At 40.0% G+C, this 21816-nt stretch overlaps 1 protein-coding gene and 1 long non-coding RNA gene across 24 annotated transcripts in view; one reads left to right on the top strand and one right to left on the bottom strand.

Moving 5' to 3' along the window:
- The window catches only part of LRMDA (leucine rich melanocyte differentiation associated), a 1434085-nt gene that overhangs the window by 951737 nt on the left and 460532 nt on the right, over positions 1-21816 (top strand). The gene's annotated exons all lie outside the window — the stretch shown is intronic.
- The window catches only part of LOC143653664 (uncharacterized), a 38353-nt gene continuing 19038 nt past the window's right edge, over positions 2502-21816 (bottom strand). Inside the window, exons 4-6 of one of the 5 annotated variants that reach the window (XR_013161459.1) lie at positions 18968-19088; positions 14113-14198; positions 2502-2862 (exon numbers count right to left, since the gene is read on the bottom strand). This is a non-coding gene — a long non-coding RNA (uncharacterized LOC143653664). Of the gene's footprint in view, positions 2863-5348; positions 5463-14112; positions 14199-18967; positions 19089-21816 lie in introns of those variants that run through there. The other 4 variants (XR_013161458.1, XR_013161456.1, XR_013161457.1 and 1 more) reach the window with 4 other exon arrangements.

Below are 21816 nucleotides of genomic sequence, written 5' to 3'. Positions count from 1 at the left end.
CTTTGCCTGTTCCTTCCTTCTAGACATACCATTTTTGCCCTTCTCTTCATGCTTTTCTTCATTCTAGCTTTCTTGTATAAAGGTTTCTAAAGCAGGCCTAAATGATCTCCTCCTTCCTATATGCTAATGGAAGGCCTAGATTCTACCAATCCTTTTCTGTGACCATCTTGAATTCATATTTATCTTTTAGGGTACTTATTTCTCCAAATTTAAGGCTGAGGAGCATATAGTCTTTCTGTAATTTAGCTTCATTCCTAAGTATGATGCTCTAGGTCTTGCATAATGAAAATTGATAAAGATGTTTTCAAAAAGGGACAGTCACTGAGAAGCAATATAAAACATTATTAAACATTTAATTCAGTGACTTATCTCACAATATGAATAATACTAAAGATTGCAACTATTTTTTAAAAATTGATTCAATGGATTGATTCACTGCATGTCAGAGTTACAATATCACTGTGTTGAATTCTCATCTACTGATGGATATACGTATTGGGACAGTCACTTTAGCAATAGACTTTAAAATGTTCTTCCTCCTGGTAACCCAGCAATTCTCATACATAGATAAATATTCTAAAGAAACTCATTTATCTGTATAAGGTAAAATTTACGAGGATGTCCATTTTGGCGTTGTTTATAATAGTGAAAAATTGGAAGCAATATACACATCTATAAATGGGGGATTAGATAGATAAAATATGGTATATTCATTGTGTGAAAGTTAAGGCAGAGGTTAAAGTGAATCAGTGGGACTAGATCGCAAAGTCAAATGGCAAATAGAAGAACATATACAATCTCATACCATTTATGTGAATGCTTAGCACATCCAAACAGTGATCTTGTCTCTGGATACATATACATGTTATACATTTTTAAAATTAGTTTGGGTAGTTTATTTTTAAATTTGGAAAAAAAATTTTTAAAGTGATGTGCTAAAACATATAACCAGCTAATATTCTCATCTTCAAATGAGGACACTCCCTTAGGAATTCTGCTGGGTATGTGAACCTTGTTTGGCCCCTATTTTGAACAAAATAAGTGGTAAAGACTTTAGGAGATGATCAGGGATATTTGAACACTGACTGAATATTTGATGTCAGGAATTACAACTTTTTTAGATATGATAATGGCATTGTGGTTATTTTAAAACTATAGAGGTCCTATTTCTTAGAGATATGTAGAGGTATGGGGAATTTCTCCATATTATATATATATATATATATATATATATATATCATATGGAGAAATTATATGATGTCTGAGATTAACTTCCAATGAATGTGCTTGGAAAAAGAGGGAGTGGATGTGGTTATAGAGGAAATAAGATTATTCATGTGTCAATTTATAGATACATGGGAGACCATTAAACTCTAATTTCTATATTTACAAATATGAATTTTTCAGAATTCCCAAAATATTTTAAAACTTGTCCTTATTCCTGGATGAGCCAGGATCTAGCATCATAAGATTGAGAATACCTTCTTGACCAAAAGAAGAAAGAGAAATGAGACAAAATAAAGTTTCAGTGGCTGCAAAATTTCAGAGTCGAGAGGTTCTCCTGGAGGTTACTCTTAGGCATTGTATAGATATTCCATTACAGTTTATGGTATTCTGGAGAGGCTGGAGGGAAGTACCTGAAACTGTAGAGCTGTGTTCCAGTAGCCTTGATTCTTGAAGACAGTTGTATAACAATACGGCTTTTACAGTGTGACTGTGTGACTGTGAAAACCTTGTGTCTAATGCTCCTTTTATCCATGATATGGACAGATGAGTAAAAAAATAAGGATAAAAATAAATAAATAAGAGGTGGAGATGAGGGGTTAAAAAAAAGTGGGGTAGTTTGAATATGAGTGGTCAATGAAAGGGAGGGGCAAGGGGTATGGAATATATAAGTTTTTTCTTTTTTTATTTCTTTTTCTGGAGTGATGCAAATGTTCTAAAACTGATTGCGGTGAAATTAACAACTATGTGATGATATTGTGAGCCATTTGTATACTATGGATGGGCTGTATGTGTCTGAAGATTTCTCAATAAAAATGTTTTTAAAAAAAACTTATCCTTATCCTGGTCCAGTGCTCATTGAGACATATACCACAGAGACCACGGCTCGTTGGATTCCCTGCATTGTTCAGAGAAAGCAAGGGCGGCTATGCAGATTTTGTTTACAGTTGTTTTCCTACTAGGGAAAGTTTCACACAAAGAGTAATTTGTATGTATCAGAAGTAGCTGGCAGTTGAGCCGTCATCTCTAGCTGAGGTGTATCTCAGAAGGATCCATTTTTCTCCCCAAGCCTGCTGAAGTGAACACATACACCACATGATGGAGAGTGGGGGGCTTTTAGTCTTCCGTAAGCAACCACAGAAGGTGGGAGGTTACTTGTTCCAACCTTATGATGTCCTGAGAAAGTGTTGAGATAGGAGAAGACTAAAAAATCAGTGAGAGAGAACTGAGATAATGGAAAGAACAGAGGGAAACAAGACAACACTGGACTCTCTGGCTTCAGGAATTTAATATGCCAGGGAAGATAAATTGGACAAACATGGAGAGGGAGAGAGATCTTGTCTCTGACTCATGTATTTCTCTTTAAGTGAATGAGCACTAATACAGAAATAAAAGAGTTAAAAACAGAGCTGTGTGCTCAGCCAAAAATCATGGCTTCTAATGATTTTCAGCTTTGGCAAAAGCCTCACACATTGTACTTGAGCAGTTTTCTTGATTTTGAATTATACGCATAATTCATCCCTTTGTCGCTGGTGAGCCAAGATCCATTTGCCAGTAGGAAATGAGAATGCTGGTCATATCCTGAAGCCTTCCTTCTGCACATAAGACATGCCTACGCTGTCATCAGTTTGGACAGTTCTGGGAAACAAACAAACAAAAAACTTGTGAAACTGTTTGGAGTCATCTTGGCAAATAACTTGTCATATGACATATTATTTTTCCTACCAGGCTGTCCTGATATTAGAAAGACACAGTCCAAGACAGTCAAGCTAAAATGCATCAAGCAAATGATGATGGACAGACGGTCAGGAATTAGGCCAAGGGGCTGTAAGTGTCCAGCTGGCCTTCCTGACCTGTCTTTTAACAGGACAGAAGAGGATGAAGGGAAAAAGATAGGACTGGAGTTGGTGCCTCAAATAGTTTAACCAGAAGGCGAGCCATTCCTAATGCTGGTTCTTCTCAGTGAGTGCAGCAGAAAGAAAACAGATTTCGGCATTCTTTGTTTTGAAATACTTGCGTGCTTTACCTCGAGTTTCCTAGCACTAACTATATATTAAGATGTAAAGAAGCATTTTTCAATAAGCCAAACGTAGATTTTGTAGTGTCTTTGGCTTTACTTCTGAATAACCCCAGTTGACAGGTCTTTCCTGACAATCGCGTGTTGTTTTTCTCGAGTTCAAGCTTATATGGAAATGTTAGCCAATCCTGCAAGTGTCGTTTGCATATTCTTAAATTTTGTCTGGTGTGCTCAGTGTTGTGTGGTTTACTTTTGGATAGAATTAAATAACTGTAGAAAGGTACTTTCAAGAAGCTGCTTTTTATAAGAATAGTAGGTATGGGGTTTGTAGAATTAGAGAGATAAGTGAAGGGAGGGACTGACGGATGGTGGGACAGAGGAAAGAAATGGAAAAAGAGAGAGAGAAGGAATAAGTTACTGGCAGAGGCAAATAATCCTGGGTTCCAATACTGGATTTACCATTTACTAGCCCTGTCAATTTGGGCAATTTATTTAGCACATCTCTGCTTACTTTCTTACATAGAAAATGCAGATAATAATACCTGCTGCCTTGCTGGGTTGTTATGAGGATTGTAGACAACGGCATTCTATTTTCTCAAAGTAAGAGAATGAAAAGGAAAGATAGGCTTTTTTAAAGTGAGCCCTCCCCCTCCCACCAAAGTAAATCATATTCATAGTTCTGTCATTATAGTTCCAGTTTTTAACTTGACAAAAAAAGTTCAGGAAAGACAGATCCCTCCTCCCATATAAACACGTGGGAAATTATATTAATAGCATTAAAATGTGAACTTTTTGTGACAATAGCGGCATTATTGGGACATAAATGCAGCTCAGTCAGCATCTCCTTGTAACCAGATCAGAGAGACAGTTGCAGCTTTGTTCTCAGTGTGACCCGCTTGGGGTTTGGCTGCTTGTTGATGGCTATTATCATTTTTAATGTCAGTAAATAATGTGATGTCAGATAAATGACCTATTTCCTTTCTGTGGTATAAAGCTCATTTATCTTTAGGGAGCTTGAGTGAGTACAGAAATGTGAGCGGGATCAAGTGCTTCCGAGTGTGCAGGATGGGAAATATTTTATTAATCCTACTTAATATGAATCCCAGGCAGTTGGGTTCGATTCTGAATGTATGCCTGGTAAATCAATGAAAGTACCTACATTTACCATTGATTGAGCTTTACTGATTAAAGAGAAACAAGAAGTAAATGTATTTTTTCAACTTGAAGAGAATAAAGCTACTTATAAAGCATTACTATCCAAGTAGTATAGAGAAGACACCCTTCTGTATAATTCGTACTTGCCTGGAATAATTTATCACTGATTTGAGGGATCAGTGGTATCAGTGTAGGACTCCAAAGATGTGTTTTATTTTAATTTGCTGTTAATAGCAATGGGGATCCCATAAGTAAGAGCTACGTTGAAGTTGAAAAGATTTCTGGATCATGGAAAATTCTAATGATTTTGATTTCTGGGCTGTAGTTTCTGATTCTTTCAGAAGGTGACCCCAATGAAAAACCCACGTCTTTTATTTCTGGGGACGGGTTTCATGAAATCATTGTCTCTCTTTAGCCAAAGCTACTGGAATACCATTCTGTGATGGCAGATTTAGTCAAGAAAAATTGAGGACAGTTTGCTTTTCTGGAAAGTATGGTAGTCATCCCATTGAGTTTTTCCTAATATAGAATTGGGGACTAAATTGTGTCCCCACCAAGGGTATGTTCAGGTCCCAACCCCTGGTCCTGTCAGTGTGAATCCCATTATAAGTAGGACCTTTGAAGATGTTCAAGTGTGCCCGAACGGAATGAGTGTGAGCCTAAGTTGCACACAAAGAGAGAAACCACTGGAGCAGCCAGAAGCTAGATTAGAGAAAACAGAAGATGCTACCCTGTATATTTCCATGTGATGGAAAAGCTAAGGAACCCTAAGGATGGCCAGCAGCCAGCTCTAGTATGCCAGTCTTCAGGGAGAAAGCAGCGCCTTGCTAACACCTGATTTTGGATTTCTCCTATCCTCAAAATGGCAAGCCAATAAATTTCCATTGTTTAAGAAAACCCATTGTATATTTATTTTAGCAGCTAGGAAATTAACACTTATAGATCAAGTTGGGGCATTTCCTTAAACGGTGCTCTGGAGCCTTCTAGGGTCTTTCATGAAATCTCAGAGAACTGAAACAGATGGTTCTTTAGAGATTGCTTAATCCAAGTGTCTGATTATTTTTTTCTAATGAAAAATTGGAGATAAGGAATTTGTCCTAGGTTAGGAGATGAGTTTGCAAGGAATACAAAAACTGTGTTGTTGTTTAGTCAGGTACTGAAATGTCTACTATTTAATGATGTAAAATGTGCTTGAAAATTTAGCAGATTTGTCTTTGTAAATCCCATTCAATTCTAGAGCTGATACGGAGGGTAGGGTGGGTACTCATTTTACTCTTCAGTGAGTGGTATCCAGAAAGACACTTTGTCAATCTGTTTTTCTAGAATCGGGGTCAGCAAACTACAGCCCACAGGCCAGGTATGGCCAGTGGCCTGTTTTCGTACATCTGAGCAAAGAATTATTTTTTACATCTTTAAGGGCTGTGGAAAATAAAACTAAGAAGAACATGTGATGGAGACTCTAGTTGACTGCAAAGCCTGAAATGTTTACAGTCTGACCCTTTACAGGAAAAGTTCGCTGACCCCTGGTCTAGGATATTCATAGAAGGAAGTTTTGTGACCTTCCATATGAATTTTCGTTGGTTTATGTTTTTTAAATAGGCACCATAGTTCACAGGAAAACAGAGAGCAACTCTATGAACATCCTCAGGAACAAACCTCCTAGGCAAGATCCACCTGCTTTATGAATTATAGATTAAGGACTGAGTGGGAAATGTGGGAACATCTCTCACTCTCTTTTCTTCCCCAGAACCTTTGCTGACTTTTTTAGTGACATGATTTTGAATTATACAATTGCTCACCAAAGCCACATCCATGTCCTGAACTACCTCAAAATAGCTTTGAGCTCCAGGAAAGTCTGGGTAAGGAATTTGTGCCCCACGTTACTGGGAACATCTCAGTCATTTTGGGTTCCCTGTCTTGATTGAGTGGTTGGTATAGAAAATGTCCATTGAGGATGGATTTAAGTTCTGCAGTCCTAGAGCTGGGCAGTGGAAGTCTTCACCTTCCTTCTCACTACTGTTTTGAACAACTTTGCTTAAACATAAGCCTTGTTCTGGAACTTGGTGATGATATTTGGCAGTGTTTTAATCTGGTACTAAATATAAAATTTAGGAAGTTTGAAGTTGAAGATGTCAAGAAAAGAAGGCCATGGATGAATGAAACCATGTTCTCTTTCTTATAGTGTTTTTCAACAGGAACTATGTTTCTTTGGGGAGTGATGTCTAAACATGTTTGTTTGGACAAATAAGTGCGATAGGACTTGGGAAATTCCTTTAAGAATGAATAACAGATGATTGTTAAGGAGCAAAAAAATACTCAGTCATGTATATATTATTGTAGTCATACCTTATGAAAAAATTCAATATACGGACATCAAATCTATTTCTGTATCCGACTTCCAACCATTCTTTTGTTTCACATTCCCAAAATTAGATCTCATTGGCTCTGGAATTCTAGAAGTCAGGCATTCCATGAGACCAGCTTTTCCCCCTCTTGATGCCAATAGATAATATGGAAAAGGGAAACTGAAATTAGAAAGGCATTCACTATGTAGATACTTTCACTGTACATAAATACTTTGTGAAATGTGGATAACAAGGTAGCAAGGGAAGAAAGAAATCTAAAGAGGGAAAAAGACAGCATGTATCAAGGAAATCATATTATAGAGAGTTAAGAACTATTGATTACCAGTCTCCCTTTCCTGAGAGGAGCTCCTTCCCGCTTGCCCCATAGTAATCCTAAAATTATTGGCAGGAAAATTTGGCACTGGCAGTGTAATTGGATCGAAGCTCTTGCTGATGTGATTCTTTGGCATAAAACTGGATCTTGTTGCTACAAGAAACCATTCTTTACTGTTTTCAGTTCCCAGAATAATTCATCTCGAGGAAATATTGACATTTATGTCTGAATCCATTCTGATCTCCATTCTCTGAGATAAACATTCTTAAATATTCTTTGAACCAGTCTTTGGGAGCCTGTGAAATATTGTTCCTTCACAGACGATAATGCCTTTCCCTGCTGCTCTGCTGTTGGATCTCCTTTTCTCTATCCCACTGTTGGAGTAACCCTTCTGTTAGAGCAGATGAGAATTTGGTACTATGGCTTATGGTTAAATAATTGAGGTCAGGTATTAGCATCTGAAGAAGAAGAATAGGACATCATATCTTCCTGGGAATTTTCCTCAGCGGTTGTCTGGGAAGACTCAGAAGCAAGGTTGGCTTAACCTCTGTGGTGGGTCCATGGAGATCTAGTCACAGCTGTGAGATCCTCTTGGATCATGGGTCTTGGAAGTAAGCAAGCTAGCTCAAGGTTCTGTCAATCTCAAGATCCTCAAATTTTTAGAAATTAGTGAGAAAATATTATCACCCAGTTCAACTGGTAGATTTCAACAAACGCTACATGAAATTATTGTCATTTAGGGTGGGATGATAATTCTTCAATGTGTGAATGTGTTATGTATTGTAAGAGGTTTAGCCTCCCATTCCTATGTCCAGTAGCTGTAAGTGGTACTCCAAAGTCTTTGGAATAAACAACAACAGCAACAACAACAAAGAAACCCACAAATGTTCTAGGCACTTCCTAGGAGAGCAACAGTACCACTGCTAGAGTTTCACTTCTGAATGAATGCCATTCCTCCAGTGAAGTTTTCCATAGCCTGTGCTGCAGGTTGTCAAGAGAGGAAGATGAAAGATAAAATCAACAGATTTTTCAGCCATCTGTTTGAACAATTCTGTCTCCAAACAAATTACAGGGTTATTTGTTACCATGAAGAGAGATCAGTAAGGATTTGGGGCTAGAGAAATGAGAACAGTTCTTTCATCAAGGAGTCCAGGAAGGTATGGACTAGCCTGGACAATGCATTTTAGACTCAGAAAAACTCAAAATTTGAAAAAAAGTAAAACAAATTAGCCCAACCTACTACACAGTGGAGGGATGCCTTGTCCAGACAGGCATTTCCTTAAGGTTCAGCTGTCCATCTGACTTCAAATCTAGGAATCATGAATTCATGCAGATTCTTCTGTTGGGCCAATGGAGGATATAGTGAATTGGTTCACAGCAGGCATTTGTTTATTGACTAAGAGTCAGAGTGTCAGAGTTTGGTTCCTGGTTCCATCACTAACTCACTCTGTGACTTGAGAGAGTTCCTTTACTTTTCTGAACCTACCTCAGTTTCTCATCTATGAAGTAGAGGTACTATTTCTACCAACCTTACATGGTTATCTGTAGCATTCAGTGAGTTAATATACGAAGGGCTTAAAAGGGTACCTAGTAATTGGCAAATGTACAGTAATTATTAGCTATAATTAGTGTATGAACCAACTCCAGGACTAGATTAGTATTTATTTTTATTTCACAGATGGCAGTGCATTTGCTTCCTACAAGGAGGCAAAAAGTCTGTGATGATACTTGCAGCTATAGCCTAAAGAGATGAACAGGTTTTTAAAACTTTTCTTCCTATATATGTGATTGAATGGGAGAAGCGGTCTGACACTGGTGTTATGCTTGCCCTTTAGATGAAGCCATCTTCGGAGATTTCAGAAAGGAAAAGAATAGAGGCCCCTACTTCCTGCTTCCTGAAAGTATTTAGGCCAGGGTTCGTAAGAAACTTGCCTGGTTCATGGTACATTCATTCCCCTCCACTGCCTTCCAGCCTTCATTTCCAAATTGGTCAATGAATGGAAAAAGGGAAGGGTAAGGATTTGAAATAAACCAACAAGCAATGAGTCCTTGTGGTGGGACTTCAAGGTATGAGGCCAAAGTTTCCTTAGTCATGAAAAGGCAATCACTGTTTGGTTAAAAAAAAAAAAAAGAAAGAAAGAAAATGGGCATGGGGTCTTCTGCTCCCAGCCAAGATATAGTACCTTCCTGCCTTCAACAGTGAAAAAACTGCACAAAATATATGAAACAACAGTTTGTAAACACTGAACAGCAGGCAGCACAGAATATTGATCCTGGGAGAAAGGGGAACACAGGGCATGAGCTCTGTAGTTGTCCCAGCCTACTGTCTAGAGAGTGTTTCTCAGCTGCTGTGCAGGGAGGGGAATTCCAGGAGAGCCTGTCAGTCTCCCTGAGTTCAGGAGACAGAGTTGAGAATTAGGGGAGGCCAAAGTGGCTGAAAGTCTCAGAGAAGAGTAGTAGGAGTGTTAATGAAGAGGGCACAGCTTCACAGGGTGCCAGGGCAGTAGCATTCTGTGACCCATGGAACTCAACAAGGGTTTGAGATGTGGGACAAGTGGAAAGAACATGAGTTTTGAAGTCACAGAGAACTTGGTTCAAATCCAGGCTTCACGATTTATTCAACAAATTATTTGATGTCTCTGAGCCCTAGAGATTTTGTGAGGAATAGGATTATCTTGAGGTTTGGGGGTAAAATATGTAAAGCATTTGGGGGCACAAAAAGCATACAATGAAGGTGGTTGTGGTGGTAGCTCATTTTGACAAGACAGTATAGCATGATGGTTAAGAGTTTTGGCTCTGAATGAAGAAAGCTTGGATTCTAACAGCAGTTGTTTGTTTTCTATGTGTGAGACGTTCCTGGTTCCTAGGTTGTGAAATAGGATTAAGAGTACCACCTATATTCTAGAGTTGTTGAAAGGTTGCCTTGAGTTAATACACATGTAGTTCTTAGAATAGGGCCTGGCACACAGTAAGCATTAGCCATTACCATTACAGCTATGGCTGATTCTGTGGCCACCAGTGTCACTACAGTTACTGTTGGTAGGCCAATCAAAGCTGCTAGACCCTAGCAAGAAGGATTTGGACACCTTGACAGGGACTCCAGGTGACTGAGGATCACTGAGTGCCAGAACTTGCTCAGCCTCCAGGTTTTTATTTGACCTGTTGAAAGCAGACCTACCTGGTCCAGCAGAGAAGGGAGAAGTGAATAGTTGCCCCTGGGAGAAGTGGCACTTTGGGGGGCTGGACACAGGACAGGCCCTGACAACAGTGTCCCTTGGAGACAGGAGTATTTTGTAAAAGGTAGCTGGTCAGTGTGGGGGCTCTTCCTGAACCAGTGACGGGACGCGGTATGAATAGAGCCCTGGACTACCCTGGAAAAGCATGTGGCCCTGTCAGCAGGTGATAGCACCTGAATGGCAGTGCAGCAGGGAGCAGTGACAAGCCCTGTACAGGTTTCCACCCTGGCCAGGAATGAGCTGGGCCCAGGGAGGCCTGCCAGACTGTATGCTGAGTGCTACAGATTTCTTTCAGCACTTCCTATTTTGCCATTCATAGCCTCTTGCTATTAAGCAGACAGCTCAGCTCCTATCCTGTGGATACTTGATAGATATGTCATATCTCTGAAAAATTGTTTGTCTTCCACAGGTGTATGGGCTTCCTTTTAAAGCAGGCAGGTCTATGACCCTTTTCAACACTCTCTTCTACACTGGCCTGGCATCCAGGGTCTATCAAAAGGGAAATCTTTCACATGCAATTAATACAGAAAATAAAGGTGATGAAGTGTTATGTACCAAGAACGGATGAGATCAAAGGGCTGTGATGAAAGCTGATGCCAGTAGAAGGGCAGCTACAGCTCCAAAGGCGTGTGGGAGTGCGTAGGCCCTAACCCTGCTCCGGGGCACCCACACTGGCACCCATACCAGCATGTGCATAGATGGAATGGCTGCAGATAAAGTTACATTCACTGCTTCCCTTAAAATGATAAATTTCTGGGATTGATTGTAACCCAAGAGGGCTTATATACTGGGTATAATTGTATTAAAGCACTCCTAAGGCACCTCCTTCCCAATAATTCATATTATGCTTGTTTCTTCCAGCACCAGCCAGTTAGTGGCATCATTTCAGAGACTTTACAGTTGATACACGTTGCAGTTCATTTCTGCATAGGTTCTTCCAGAGCACAAGGCTTGGGCACCCGAAGGACTACGGTTTTATTTGTGAACTCTGTGAATCAGGGGAAACAGCATAGTCTATTCACATTTACAAGTAAGGCTGCTTCTCACTGGGGACTTCATGAGCCAGCACGGGGTTTGCCCATCTCCTCGACACCCTTTTTAATTGGAGAATTTCTCTACCTGCCAACCACATTTCCTAGCAACTGCCATCATCTTGAAAGTATATCTCACATGTTAGTATTTCACATCCCAGAAAATGGCTTGCCCAGGTCAGTTTAGTAGAGATTTTGGATTTATATCTAACCACTTGTTTTTGGAATATGATAGGAAGACCCAGCTATTTTCAAACAGTCTGAATTAATTAGAAAAATTTAATTATGATTACTTTAAAGGAAATATAGTAGTAGTATTGTGAAATAGTAATATTTCGGTAATGGTGAATGTAATAATTCAAAGGACGCTAACAAGGTTTTGTCTTATTTGACAACTTTCAGAGTTCGTGCTTTAATGAAAAATTATGTACAGCTTATAAGTTGAACATAGATGCTCAACTATTTGAAAATGGCTCACTTTTCTACATAGGTTAGAAATTCTTCCTATTGTTTCATATTTAATATTGGACACATTAATAACCCCTTATTCCTTCTGCAAATTAAAGATAACAGAGACTGCCAGTTTTGCAAGTGATAAAGCCTATTTCAGTGAGAGTAAGAAGACAGGGAAAAGGAACCAGCATTTGTTGAGTGCCTGTTATGCTATTTAACTTTATCTTCACAAAAACAATTTAATGTAGATGATATAACCAACCGTATTCCAGATGAGGAAACCAAAATGAAGTATCTTGGCCAAGGTTTGTCAGATGGTGATAGAACTGGCATTGAATTCCTGCTTTTTCTAGCCCCCCAGTTAGCATTCTTTGATCTTTACTCTCCCATACTGCTTCACTCCCTTCGGCAGATTGCCGTAGTTGTTTGGCTCTAACCAGAAGCTGCTATTGTGACGCTCAAGATGCTTTTGCGGAAGTGGTCTTTTAGCAACAGTAATTGAGATTTCTGAGCAAAGGAGGAATGATATCACAAAGCAAGTTGCTCAAAGGACGTGGCATTTGGCCCTGGCAGCCCTGTGTGTTCATAGCCTCCAAGGACCTTGTATTGAGAATATAAGTAGGTATTCACAAAAGAATTCCCAGTGGGTCCAAGTTAGCAATGGGTTGTGCAGAAGGCTCTGGGTAGGCCAGACTTAGTGAGAACTGTGTGGCCATCTGTGAGCGGGTTGGGATGTAAGGGGTCAGAAGGACTGAGTGCAGATGCTCACTCTCACTGGTGTTAGGGTCCTTAAGTTCCCACCAATGTCTCCATTGTGTCTATGTAAGAAAAAAAATACCAGGCTCTACTTAGATAAATGAATCCTGGGGAATTTTCAATCTTTAGTACTTGAATATGAGATAAATTATTAGAATATAGCAGTGTCTTTGGGGAAAAAGGGGCCCAGAGAAGACATATTCCAAGAGAGGGGAAAGAGCCTTCAACAACCAAAGGTATACTGGAGGGTGCTGAATAGTAGTGGGGAGAGAGGAGTCCTGTGAATTTCCAGTGGGGTAGGGCAGTACAGTAAGGAAACTTTTATTTGACAAGTTTGCCTAAGGCCAGCTCTGCTCAATTAAACCTCTTCGGATAAGCTTGCTTGCTTCAAAGGATCTGTCCCACAAGAAGAACAAAACAAAAGTTCCTTCTGTGACCACTTGGCATTGCAGCTATCATCATGATTGTATCCAGAAAAGCAATGTATTCAAGTGGCAGCTTGTTCCTTCAGACTTGTCTCATCTTCAAGAAACACCTTTCTGAGGAAATCCCTTATTCTAGCTTGGTGTTATGGTCTCTGCAGGCAGCAAACATTAGGAATATGTTCCTGGGATCACAAACCCCATAGCTGGTGTTCCCAGATGTCTGTTCCCAGCAGAACCCAGCCAGAGTTTTGTTGGAGTCCAGGCCAGACTTCCCAAGCACAGCTCCAGGAAGCACCAAAGAATTTCTGGTCATTTCATTAGGTTTTTAAGAGCTGTTGATTGAGGACTTCATTGAAACCAATCTTTATGTTCTCAGCATCTCCATTTCCTTTTCCATTTAGCCCAAAGACTGCTGTTTAGTGTGGTAGAATGGAGTTTATGAATGACTTTTTAAAAATGTTTCTGTAATCTTAGGTTACTTAAAGAGACTAAAGTGTAATCAAGGAGGAAGGGGTGAAGGAGAAGAGGACATTGTCTCCATTTTCTCTGCTCTCCAGACCTTGGATTCTTGGACCTGGGAAGAACTTTATTAAAGCAAGTAATTGGCCTAATTCTCAACTGAGCCAACCCGGAAACTGAGACCTAGAGAGTGGAGGTGTTTTGCCTCAAGTCCCACAGCTGGTTGATGTGTAACTCCTAACTGTAGTCTGTACTCAGGTCTGCATAAAATGGTTTTAAAAGGAAATTTCGGGCGGGCCACAGTGGCTCAGCAAGTACAGTTCTCTCCTGCCATGCCAGAGACCCAGGTGCGATTCCATACAAAAAAAAAAGAAGAAGAAGAAATGTCACACTGGAGGAGAGTGACTGGGAAAAGAGGGGTCATATTATGCATTTTTTAAAGAACCTCGATGTGTTTTGGCAGCAAAGAAGAATCATACTTCAAGAGGTCAAAAATCCATCTTCAAATATTTTAAAAGTTGCCCCCCTAAAATATGAGTAGACTCACTCTTTGTATTGCAGAGGGTACAACTAGGTTTCATAGACATAGTCATATGGAAGCAGCTTGACTCACTATGAGGAAGACACTGACCTGCTTTCACTAAGGGCCTAGAACACCCCCAAATTAGTGACTTTACCTTGGCAGAAATGACTGAAAAACGTGATCAGGGGGTTTTCAGCGTTGGGAATATCCTCTTCAAAGCTATGGTTCCCATCAGGAGCTCTAGGAGTCACCAACAGAGATGGAAGGGAGTATAATTAATGTAACCCCTACATTAATATGAGTGTCAGAAAACAATCTTCTGATTAACTTATTTGTCCACGTCTGCTATGGGCCTTGGGATCATCAGCCTTAGCTACTGTAGGTTCCAGATAGGGTAGTTTTGAAAGAAAGGCCCACATATGGACACCCTTTAGTATGAAAGTAGAGATGTGTTAGTTTGCCTCAAGGGCAATCCTAGTGAGAGGGAAAAAATAAAATGAAAGAGGCAGTACCTGTGAGTGGGGTTCCTACTATTGAAGTAAAAATAGTAAATCACTCTTGTGGTAGAAAGTCTCCTGGGAGCCCAGCAGAGACCAGGCTTCAACGCAGGCCACAGGTGCTTGAAGGAACCTTTTACAGATACCTTTGTAGGTACTCCTGAGATTGAAGAGCCACTGAGAAGAGGGTTTTGGGCGTTGAAAAGCCTGAGCCCCAGGCTGAACTATCCAATAAAGCCTGTACCTAACAGCAGTTGACATGCCCCTTGCTTGTTGCTCAGCCTCAATACCTGGCCATTACCTGGCCGTCCCTTAAGACCACATTCTTAACTCTTTAATTTATCACCTCTGTTCAACTTACTTGGAAACTCTGTTGCTTGAATCTATTTCTTCCAGAAAGCTTTCCCTGACCTCGTGAATCCATATTGGTGTCTACTGCCTCTGAATCTTTATAACCCTGTCTCCCATTTATTTGAGCTAAAGTTTTGCTTAGACTTTATCAGCTTAGCTCTTTTTTACCATGTCAGAGCCTGTGTTTCTTACTCTCATGGAGAACATTTTGCAAATAGTAATAATGGCAGTAATAATGATGGGCTGAGTAGTAATAGTACTTCATTGTTACTGGAGTACTAAAGATACTAATTGCACATAAAACGACAATGAATTAATAAGCCTACCTAATGATCGATAGATTATCAGTTGATTTAGTGAAAGAGAAAGGGAAATAAGTTGTTGGGTAGAAGGAAAGAAAGAAAATAAGAAAGAAAAATTGGGGAAATAGAGAAAATCATGCCCAGTGCAGGGATTGAAGGTTCAACAATAATCGGTTTAAGAGGCCTCAGCCTCTCTTCTGCTTGACAGGTTTCTCTATAGAATATAGTCTTGCCAGATTTCTTGGTCTGTGTTACTGTTAAATATTAACTCCTGGTAGACAAGTCAGTTTCTTCCAGCTGATCTTGGAAAGGTCAGATATGATTCTCCCCAAGTACTGGTACCCTCTCTAGGGAGTTGTCTCTAGTAAACAGGTGTCTTGAGGTAAGCTGTCCTCCTATCCCCATTTAGAGGAAAGGACTCACCTGAGGTAGGAGAGGAGATGTGACCACATCTATTCCTTAAAGGGAATGCAAAATGCCCTGTACATTTGAATGAAGGGAGTAGAGAACTCATGGGTAAGGACATCAGGAGTTCGCAAGGATAATCCTGTCAAGTTGGGTCGATGCTTGGGTCAGGTCCTGTCAGATCCGGTGTCTAGTTGCCATAAGAATGTCATTATTAATCCCCTTGAAGCGCCTTCCCCTTTAACTCATTGCTGTTCCCTGTCATGCTCCCTTCTAGGATGGAACGTGATGCCTGGCCCATCAGAGGAGGTTGTTCCCAAGCTTAGGTGAACATGGCCTCCAAGGCCCTCTTCTCCCTTTTTATTAATGTTTCTCAAAGGCTCACCTCTTTCAGGTTGGGGCTGTGCAACTCAGAACCTGGGTTCATTCTCATTGAGTCATTCAAACCTCCAAACCGGGCTTACTTTGTCAATTACTTTGTTCTGTGCTTTGTCCCATGACCTTAGTTAGCTTTAGAGATGTTTAACTTATCATCAGCATTTCCCAATTTCTACCCAAAGGCACCAAAAATATTTGCTAACTTAAACATCAGACATCCCATCTGAGTTGCTCATGAGAATGGGAAAGCACTGGCACATTTTTTTCCCTTGGGTTTTATTTGTTGGCTTGTAAATCTGAATGAGAAGAGTAGACTTATTTGTAGAAGCTATGAAATGCCTATCCTTTAAAAATGTTTATGTTAGAGGCAGGCGGGGAGAGTCTGGGTGCCCACAAGTACCAGGATCCAGGAGCTGAGACCAGGCTCAAGGCCAGAGATAAAGAACTCTTAATCTTTGCTGCAAATGGAAATAGTCAATAAATCAGAACTATTTATTGAGTGCCTATGGTGTTCAGAGAACAAGGGGTGGGAAGTTGTAGGAACAGGCAAGCAGTCTTGATTAAAAACTTACCTACCAATTGCTTCTCATTCGTGGGAGGCCTTTGTGAGTAAACCAGGCAGTGGCACCAATTGTCGATCAAAATTGAGAATCACATAATTAAGTCCCTGCTTGGAATGGGGAAGCCATTTGTGCCATTTATTAGATGAGACTGTATCTTAGGATGGCAGAAATTAAACCTCTACCTTCTACCCAGCACCTACTATACTCCTAGACAGTCATGGAAGGCACTTCACCTCTCTAAACCTATTTTCTCATCTGTAAGGTGGATCTAGCAATACTACCTCAGGCTGTTGTTTTTGAAGCATATGAAACAGTGTATGTCAAGTGCTTAGGATTGGGCATGGCACACAGTAGGCACCAATGAATGATAATGGCTGTTGTTCTAATGGGATCATCATCGTTGATGCCTGATAGGAAGAATCTAGAAAACTTGTACTGTTCACGTTGTGGTCTGTTGTATGCTATGGGAAATTCTAATTTGAGGGTCTCTGATCTATGCCAGATTTTCTAATATTAAGTTGGTACACTGTGGACAGGGTACTTGGGACATTTCTGATGTGCCAGGAGGGAAAAGGAGAAATGTATCTATAGGAGCCTTTTGGGCTCTTGTGTATGAAAGTAGTAGAGAACTGTGGAAGGAAAGCAAAACTAAATGTCCAAAGTTAAAAGAGTTTTCTACACATGTTCCCAGGGGTGAAAGCCAGGTAAGAGAGACTGGGAGAAGGAGAGGAGTTGAGGCATGGTGGTTCATTCCTAAAAGAGAATGAAAACCAGCATCAAGCTCAGTTAAAGTTAGACTGGAGAAAGATGAGCCACTATAGAAAGTAAGTCAGTCAGGACCAGAAGGTTTCCCTTCTCTCCCAGTCAGACGTCCGAACCCATGGCCTAGAAGAAAGTTTGGACCTGAAAGAGGACTGCCTGCCTATTTCTGAGCTGGCGTCCCATCTCATTCTTTTTGAAGAAGCTTTCTTTTTGAGGGGGATATACAGTCCCTCAACTCTCACCATAAAGCAAATTTGCCCTCACCCTGGTTGTATGTGTCTTATATTTTACATCAGCTCAAATGATACTAATTCTTCAAAAATACAGAAATTTTTTATACTAATATTGTCTAATATTAGTAGACAGTAATATACTAATACTGTACACAGTCTACAGTGACAGCAATTTTTTCCCCAAGGAACAAAGGCCACAGCAAGCTGGCATTATCTTGATTTTTTTTCATGGCCCTTGATTTAGCAAAAATAATAATAATATTTCACAATGATTGCAACATGGTTAATGAGATATTTTATAGTGCAGATTCTCAGAAGTGGAGATGCCTAGACATTTAAACTAGTTGACTGGGAAGATAAATTCACTGCCCTTTGGCCCACCTTTTAAGAGAAAAAGACCTCTCTAAATTTCAAAGGAAAAGATACAATTTATTTGCATCCATGTGGCACTTTTTAATTCAGAAAGCTGGAATCAGCCACATGCTCGAGACTTAGGCCACCCTTGGGGAGAGAGTGAGACAGGTCAGATTTATAAATGTCTACAGTGACAGTAGTAGACAAAGCTCTAGATGGGTGCAAGAGATCTAAATGTGCTACCTTTATAAACTTTTCATTTGAATAAGGAATCAAATTATTATTCTTAATAGTAAATCAAACAATCCTTAGGACTTAATCTTGCCTTCCTGGTCCATTTAGCAGGAGTTGAGGCAAGAGGTGGTCTATTCCACTTAAGAAAAGTAAGGGAAAGATTTATCAGACGTGGCAGCTGACCTGTTAAAGTGACCTCCTGTGGTTTGTCCTGTAGCTTTGATGGCATTATTTTGAAAATCTTGGAAAATGGACCAGAAAGACGAAGGCTCTATGATGAGTTGTGTAAGAAGAGAGTGGCCCTGGCAGGGTGGGATTGGCATAGGACTCCTGGGGATAAGCCTGGCTCTGACGTTGTGGGAGTAAGAAAGCCTTCTTGACCAAAAGGGGGACAAGAAGTGAAATTAAAAAGTTTCAGTAGCTGAGAGATTTCAAATAGAGCTGAGAGGTCATTTGGAAGGTTGTTCTTAAACCTTATATAGATTTCCCTTTTTAGTTTCTAGTGGATTAGAATAGCTAGAAGAAAATGCCTGAAACTGTTGAACTGTAAACCAATCGCCTTGATTCATGAAGATGATTGTATAACAGTGTAGCTTTTATGGTGTGACCATGTGATTGTGAGAACCTTGTGACTGGTGCTCCTTTTATCTAGTATATGGACATATAAGTAAGAAAATGAAGACAAATAAATAAATAATGGGGGGAGGTTAGGTGTCAGGGTGTTTTGGGTTTTCATTTTTATTTTTGTTTTTTGGAGTAATAAAAATGTTGAAAAATTGATTGTGATGACTGCACAACTGTATGATGATAATGTGAATGAATATTGTATACTTTGGATGATTATAGGATATGTGAAAATATCCGAATAAAATTTCATTAAAAAAAAGTGAGTGAGTGTGCTGGAAAGGTGAATCTGGTTGTAAAACTCACCCTGTAAATCTTCCCCAGTGGCCAATTCTCACCAAAATGCATCAGAGTTCTCAAGATTTGACTGATTCAGTCCTTTCACATTTCCACTAAGTGTCTCCTTCTCAGCCTCCAAGTATTTGTCCTAATGACCCAAACAAGAAAGAGTTAATAATGGATGGTGCTCTTTTAATTGGCTGAAATTGAATGATGTGCACTTTCTGAATCCCGTTAATTCTTGGGACTAATCTACATATTGGCATCTTGTCATAGGAGATGGGTTGCAAATGCTGAATCAAAACTTTTCAGGGCTTGGCAGCCGTAAAATGGCAATGTGTTAAATGCTCTTAGGAGACTAAAGAGGAACCTTTGTATAAGTGTAATGCAATCATGGTAAGATAATGGACCAAATGACCTTTTTAAAGACAATTGACTTTGTATATCTTGTGTATTCAAAAAAGTAAACTTTCTGATTTTTATGTAACTTCAAGCTCACATACAATGGCTGTGGTCAGTGATGAGTGGCCACACTAGTGAGCAGAGAGGAGAAATTTGTGACCTGTTCTAAGCATTCAAAGTCCAGCTTGTACTCAAGTTTTCTCCTGGAGTTCACAGGCCTTCCTGGCTGGATTTCCAAGTTGGGCTGAGATTAAAGTGTCTTCAGGAGATGAGTGATTTGGAACCAGGAGAGCTGGGTTATTATATGAATTCTCCCATTTCCCAGTTGGGAGACATCAGGGAAGTTACTGAAATTTGTCTCTAAGAATGTGGATTGTAATTCTTACCCTGTGTTTCTCTCAAACAGATTCTGATGACCAGACAAAATGGTTGTTTGAAAATATTTCATATTCTGCAAAGCCATGTACAAATATTGTCATGACTACAAAAACTTTTCCCAGTCTGTTTAAAAAAAAATTCCCCTTCATTCTCCCCTGCCTGTCACCTATAGTAAATCCCTGGTGATCCTTAGCATAATTATTCCAGGGGACATGTGGAAGTTTCATTGTCCTTTTGTCTTTTTTCAAGGATCCAGACAGGATGCAGGGCATATTTTTATCCAGGCATCCTTCAGATGTTTTGAAATAGGTCTGGTAAGGACCAAAACTGTGTTTCCAATTAATTTCCCAAGTACGCAATTTGCTCAAAGTACATTTTTTTTTTAAAAAAAGAATTCAACAGTAAAGTATGGCCTGCTGCTATTTGAGTGCCAGAAATTTGGGATATCTGTGGGTTCCACTCATATCAAAGACTTCTGTTTAATATGACTTCATATTAAAGTGGGCCTCACTGTCAACTTAGCAAAACCTCTTGTTAAATCTCAAATTTTGTGAAGTTTTTATTAATCCAGTGTACATCTGTTAAAAATAACTCCAGATTATGCAACATTTGATTAAATGGACCTCCTTAATACAGCCATTAGCTGGTGGGATTTTTTTTTTTTTTCCATTGACGCATTTCAAGTTGAGCCTGATAAGGTGGCATTCACATTTTAGCCTGAGGTGTAGAATGTTAACGGCAGGATCCTGGACAGTTTGTTTATTTTTTATTTATTTCCTGAATGTGCGATTTGCAGCAAGGTGCCAGATGGGAGTCCTTGAAGGCAAAAGTTCTCTGTTTAGCCTCAGAGCCCCAAGAAGGTGGCAGATTGGCCCCTAACCGAAGGGCAGCACCATTATGTTGGAAAGAGGCAGAGGGAAAGCATTAAGCCAGAGCTGTAGTCTATTTTTTGCTCTTCTGTCAAAAGAGTGGCCTTTCCCTTCAGAGCTGGGCCAGTAACATGTGGTGTGAAACCAATCAACCACCTTTTTGCTTGGACAACAAGGAAGGAAGGATTAGGAGATGTCCTGGTCCTCCTGAGCAATTGGAGCCGAGTCTGTCCACGTGATGATAGTTTGCTTCTGCTGAGAGGTCTTGCAGCTCTTGTGGTTTGAAACCACATGGTTCTTGGCAGAGTAAGCCCTCAGTCACTTTTCCTTGAGCTGTGAGACTGAACCCTTGCCCCATTCATTTTCTCACTGCATGTCAGGTGGGCACCTACCGTGTGCCGGGGCAGGATGCTGAGCCCTGAGGACAGCGCGGTGAATGGAATGACCGTGGTTCTTTCTCTCATGGAATCTACGATTTAGCTCCTGTCTGGCCACCAGTAAGGAAGGATGTGGTCTGTCTGTCGGTCTGTCAGTTTGTATGATTTGGTCTCCACTCTGCTCAGGTCTCATTAATTGACATTCAGTTCCCTAAATTGGGCATTTGCCCTGTTGGCCACCATTTGTTCTTTACAATCATTCTTATAACAGCATTTTTAGTGATACATATTAGCTTTATGTTTACAGTTTTAATTTCTGGACAATCAAGTTCAATTTTATTTGTTGCTCATTTACTAATTGGCTATCATGTGCAAGACTCTACATTTTCCACTTACTCTTCTAGCCTCTTCCAGGATGATTAGACCTAAAGTATTCCTTTCCTTTATGCTTAGCCCATCTAGGGCCACCAGGAAAGGAAGTGTAGGTTAGCACTGCACAATGTTGCCACAACTAAAAGGAAACTATTTGCATCATAGATACTATAGATTTGTATGTTTAAACGATAATTTTCTGGCAGATGTCAGTGTCTTATTCTAACCAGATCAGTATATGAAGACAGTTTCTTACATCTCCAGTGGATTGTGAATAAGGCACACCTTTTTTTTTTTGTTAATTCACTCAGAGGTGATTTATAAGCTATTGGTTGCAGGCCTGAGCCCATTGTTCCTTTCCTTGTCATGGCAAGGACCGAGACAGTTCCTCGAGTTCACTAAGGCAATAGAGGAAAAAGGTCTGGAGTCAGAGTGGATTCAAATATGAACTGTACAAGTCGGCCGTCTGTGTAACTTC

The sequence above is a fragment of the Tamandua tetradactyla genome, chromosome 13, assembly GCF_023851605.1.
Source record: "Tamandua tetradactyla isolate mTamTet1 chromosome 13, mTamTet1.pri, whole genome shotgun sequence".
NCBI classification, from domain to species: Eukaryota; Metazoa; Chordata; class Mammalia; order Pilosa; family Myrmecophagidae; genus Tamandua; species Tamandua tetradactyla.
This window is presented reverse-complemented; position numbering and strand designations above follow the sequence as displayed.